We start from the raw sequence: 6,000 nt of genomic DNA, 5'->3' as shown, positions 1-6,000 counted from the left end.
GTTGTCTTGGTTGTCATCTCACTGTTTCATTATACCAGTCATCCTGGTTGTCATCATACTGTGTCATTATACCTGTCGTCTTGGTTGTCATCTTACTGCGTCATTTTAGCTGTCGGCCTGGTTGTCATCTCTCTGTGTCATCATACCTGTCGTCCTGATTGTCGTCTTACTGTGTCATTATACCTGTCGTCTTGGTTGTCATCTTACTGCGTCATTATACCTGTTGTCCTGGTTGTCATCTCACTGTGTCATTACACCTGTCGTCCTGGTTGTCATCTTACTGTGTCATTATACCTGTCGTCCTGATGTGTTATCTTACTGTGTCATTATACCTGTCGTCCTGGTGGTCATCTTACTGCGTCATTATACCTGTCGTCTTGGTTGTCATTTCACTGTGTCATTATACCGGTCGTCTTGATTGTCATCTTACTGTGTCATTATACCTGTCGTCTTGGTTGTCGTCTTACTGTGTCATTATACCGGTCGTCCTGATGTGTTGTCTTACTGTGTCATTATACCTGTCGTCCTGGTTGTCATCTTACTGCGTCATTATACCTGTCGTCCTGATGTGTTGTCTTACTGCGTCATGATACCTGTCGTCTTGATTGTCATCTCACTGTGTCATTATACCTGTCATCCTGTTTGTCGTCTTACTGTGTCATTATACCTGTCGTCCTGATGTGTTGTCTTACTGTGTCATTATACCTTTCGTCTTGGTTGTCATCTTACTGCGTCATTATACCTGTCATCCTGATGTGTCGTCTTACTTCGTCATGATACCTGTCGTCTTGGTTGTCATCTCACTGTGTCATTATACCGGTCGTCTTGATTGTCATCTTACTGTGTCATTATACCTGTCGTCTTGGTTGTCATCTCACTGTGTCATTATAGCTGTCGACCTGATGTGTTGTCTTACTGCGTCATTAAACATGACGACCTGATGTGTTGTCTTACTGCGTCATTATACCTGTCGTCCTGATGTGTCATCTCAATGTGTCATTATACCTGTCGTCCTCGTTGTCATCTTACTGTGTCATTATACCTGTCGACCTGATGTGTTGTCTTACTGTGTCATTATACCTGTCGTCCCGGGTGTCATCTTACTGCGTCATTATACCTGTCGACCTGATGTGTTGTCTTACTGCGTCATTATACCTGTCGTCCCGGGTGTCATCTTACTGCGTCATTATACCTGTCGACCTGATGTGTTGTCTTACTGCGTCATTATACTTGTTGTCTTGGTTGTCATCTTACTGTGTCATTATGCCAGTCATCCTGGTTGTCCTCTTACTGTGTCATTATACCTGTCGTCGTGATGTGTTGTCTTACTGTGTCATTGTAACGGTCGTCTTTGTTGTCGTCTTACTGTGTCATTATACCTGTTGTCCTGGATGTCATCTCACTGTGTCATTATACCTGTCGTCCTGGTTATCGTCTTACTGTGTCATTATACCTGTCGTCCTGATGTGTTGTCTTACTGTGTCATTATACTTGTCGTCCTGGTTGTCATCTCACAGCGTCATTATACCTGTCGTCCTGATGTGTTGTCTTACTGCGTCATTATACCTGTTGTCTTGGTTGTCATCTCACTGTATCATTATACCAGTCATCCTGGTTGTCATCTTACTGTGTCATTATACCGGTCGTCTTGATTGTCATCTTACTGTGTCACTATACCTGTCGTCCTGGTTGTCATATCACTGTGTCATTATACCTGTCATCCTGGGTGTCATCTTACTGCGTCATTATACATGTCGATCTGATGTGTTGTCTTACTGCGTCATTATACCTGTCGACCTGATGTGTTGTCTTACTGCGTCATTATACCTGTCGTCCTGGTTGTCATCTTGCTGTGTCATTATACCTGTCGACCTGATGTGTTGTCTTACTGCGTCCTTATACCTGTCGTCTTGATTGTCATCTTACTGTGTCAGTATACCTGTCGTCTTGGTTGTCATCTCACTGTGTCATTATAGCTGTCGACCTGATGTGTTGTCTTACTGCGTCATTATAACTGTCGTCTTTGTTGTCGTCTTACTGTGTCATTATACCTGTTTTCCTGGATGTCATCTCACTGTGTCATTATACCTGTCGTCCTGGTTATCGTCTTACTGTGTCATTATACCTGTCGACCTGATTTGTTGTCTTACTGCGTCATTATACCTGTCGTCCTGATGTGTTGTCTTACTGTGTCATTATACCTGTTGTCCTGGGTGTCATCTTACTGCGTCATTATACATGTCGACCTGATGTGTTGTTTTACTGCGTCATTATACCTGTCGACCTGATGTGTTGTCTTACTGCGTCATTATACCTGTCGTCTTGGTTGTCGTCTCACTGTTTCATTATACGTGTCGTCCTGGTTGTCATCTTACTGCGTCATTATACCTGTCGTCCTGGTAGTAATCTCACTGTGTCATTATACCTGTCGTCCTGGATGTCGTCTTACTGTGTCACTATACCTGTCGTCGTGATGTGTTGTCTTACTGTGTCATTATACCTGTCATCTTTGTTGTCATCTTACTGCGTCATTATAGCTGTCGTCCTGATGTGTTGTCTTACTGTGTCATCATACCTGTCGTCTTGGGTGTCATCTCACTGTGTCACAATACCTGTCGTCGTGATGTGTTGTCTTACTGGGTCATTATACCTGTCGTCTTCGTTGTCATCTTACTGCGTCATTATAGCTGTCATCCTGATGTGTTGTCTTACTGTGTCATCATACCTGTCGTCTTGGTTGTCATCTCACTGTGTCATTATACCTGTCGTCCTGGTTGTCGTCTTACTGTGTCATTATACCTGTCGTCCTGATGTGTTGTCTTACTGTGTCATTATACCTGTCATCTTTGTTGTCATCTTACTGCGTCATTATACCTGTCTTCCTGGTTGTCATCTTACTGTGTCATTATGCCTGTCGACCTGATGTGTTGTCTTACTGCGTCATTATACCTGTCGTCTTGGTTGTCATCTCACTATGTCATCATACCGTCGTCTTGATTGTCATCTTACTGTGTCATTATACCTGTCGTCCTGGTTGTCATCTCACTGTGTCATTATACCTGTCGACCTGATGTGTTGTCTTACTGCGTCATTATACCTGTCGTCTGTGTTGTCATCTTACTGCGTCATTATACCTCTCGTCCTGGTTGTCATCTCACTGTGTCATTATACCTGTTGTCCTAGATGTCATCTCACTGTGTCATTATACCTGTCGTCCTGGTTGTCAACTTACTGTGTCATTATACCTGTCGTCCTGATGTGTTGTCTTTCTGCGTCATTATACCTGTCGACCTGATGTGTTGTCTTACTGCGTCATTATACATGTCGACCTGATGTGTTGTCTTTCTGCGTCATTCTACCTGTCGTCTTGGTTGTCATGTCACTGTGTCATTATACCTGTCGTCCTAGTTGTCATCTTACTGTGTCATTATACCTGTCGACCTGATGTGTTGTTTTACTGCGTCATTATACCTGTTGACCTGATGTGTTATCTTACTGCGTCATTATACCTGTCGTCTTGGTTGTCATCTTTCTGTGTCATTATACCAGTCATCCTGGTTGTCCTCTCACTGTGTCATTATACGTGTCGTCCTTGTTGTCATCATACTGTTTCATTATACCTGTCGTCTTGGTTGTCATCTTACTGTGTCATTATACCTGTCATCTTTCTTGTCATCTCACTGTGTCATTGTACCTGTCCTCCTGATGTGTTGTCTTACTGTGTCATTATACCTGTCGTTCTAATGTGTTGTCTTACTGCGTCATTATACCTGTCGTCTTGTTTGTCATCTCACTGTGTCATTATACCTGTCGTCCTGGTTGTCATCTTACTGCGTCATTAAAACTGTCGACCTGATGTCTAGTCTTACTGAGTCATTATACCTGTCGACTTGGTTGTCATCTCACTGTGTCATTGTACATGTCATCCTGGTTGTCGTCTCACTGTGTCATTATATGTGTCGTCCTGGTTGTTATCATACTGTGTCATTATACCTGTCGTCTGTGTTGTCATCTTACTGTGTCACTATACCTCTCGTCCTGGTTGTCATCTCACTGTGTCATTATACCTGTTGTCCTGGGTGTCATCTTACTGCGTCATTATACATGTCGACCTGATGTGTTGTCTTACTGCGTCATTATACCTTTCAATCTGATGTGTTGTCTTACTGTGTCACTATACTTGTCATCCTGGTTGTCGTCTCACTGTGTCATTATACGTGTCGTCGTGTTTGTCATCATACTGTGTCATTATACCTGTCGTCGTGGTTGTCATCATACTGTGTCATTATAGTTGTCGTCTTGGTTGACATCTTACTGCGTCATTATAACTGTCGTCCTGGTTGTCATCTAACTGTGTCATTATACCTGTCGTCTTTGCTGTCATCTCACTGTGTCATTATACCTGTCGTCCTGGTTGTCGTCTTATTGGGTCATTATACCTGTTGTCCTGGTTATCATCTCACTGTGTCATTATACCTGTCGTCCTGGTTATCGTCTCACTGTGTCATTGTACCTGTTGTCTTGGTTGTCATCTTACTGTGTCATTATAGCTGTTGTCCTGATGTGTTGTCTTACTGTGTCATTATACCTGTCGTCTTTGTTGTCATCTTACTGCGTCATTATACCTGTCGTCCTGATGTGTTGTCTTACTGCGTTATTATACCTGTCGTCTTGGTTGTCATCTTACTGCGTCATTATACCTGTCGTCCTGATGTGTTGTCTTACTGCGTCATCATACCTGTCGTCTTGGTTGTCATCTCACTGTGTCATTATACCTGTCGTCCTGGATGTCGTCTTACTGTGTCACTATACCTGTCGTCGTGATGTGTTGTCTTACTGTGTCATCATACCTGTCGTCTTGGTTGTCATCTCACTGTGTCACTATACCTGTCGTCGTGATGTGTTGTCTTTCTGTGTCATTATACCTGTCGTCTTCGTTGTCATCTTACTGTGTCATTATAGCTGTCATCCTGATGTGTTGTCTTACTGTGTCATCATACCTGTCGTCTTGGTTGTCATCTCATTGTGTCATTATACCTGTCGTCCTGGTTGTCATCTTACTGTGTCATTATACCTGTCGACCTGATGTGTTGTCTTACTGCGTCATTATACCTGTCGTCCTGGTTGTCGTCTCACTGTGTCATTATACCTGTGGTCCTGGTTGTCGTCTCACTGTGTCATTATACGTGTCGTCGTGGTTGTCATCATACTGTGTCATTATACCTGTCGTCCTGGTTGTCATCTTACTGTGTCATTATACCTGTCGACCTGATGTGTTGTCTTACTGCGTCATTATACCTTTCGTCCTGGTTGTCATCTAACTGTGTCATTATACCTGTCGTCCTGGTTGTCGTCTTATTGCGTCATTATACCTGTTGTCCTGGTTATAATCTCACTGTGTCATTATACCTGTCGTCCTGGTTATCGTCTCACTGTGTCATTATACCTGTTGTCTTGGTTGTCATCTTACTGTGTCATTATACCTGTCGTCTTTGTTGCCATCTTACTGCGTCATTATACCTGTCGTCCTGATGTGTTGTCTTACTGCGTTATTATACCTGTCGTCTTGGTTGTCATCTTACTGCGTCATTATACCTGTCGTCCTGATGTGTTGTCTTACTGAGTCATCATACCTGTCGTCTTGGTTGTCATCTCACTGTGTCATTATACCTGTCGTCCTGGATGTCGTCTTACTGTGTCACTATACCTGTCGTCGTGATGTGTTGTCTTACTGTGTCATCATACCTGTCGTCTTGGTTGTCATCTCACTGTGTCATTATACCTGTTGTCCTGGGTGTCATCTTACTGCGTCATTATACATGTCGACCTGATGTGTTGTCTTACTGCGTCATTATACCTTTCAATCTGATGTGTTGTCTTACTGTGTCACTATACTTGTCATCCTGGTTGTCGTCTCACTGTGTCATTATACGTGTCGTCGTGTTTGTCATCATACTGTGTCATTATACCTGTCGTCGTGGTTGTCATCATACTGTGTCA

Source organism: Semicossyphus pulcher, unplaced genomic scaffold (genome assembly GCF_022749685.1).
Source record: "Semicossyphus pulcher isolate SPU_LCO1_2020_fin unplaced genomic scaffold, fSemPul1.0.p SCAF_3, whole genome shotgun sequence".
In the NCBI taxonomy this organism is placed as follows: domain Eukaryota; kingdom Metazoa; phylum Chordata; class Actinopteri; order Labriformes; family Labridae; genus Semicossyphus; species Semicossyphus pulcher.
The sequence above is the reverse complement of the archived record's forward strand: the minus strand, read 5'-3'. Positions refer to the sequence as shown.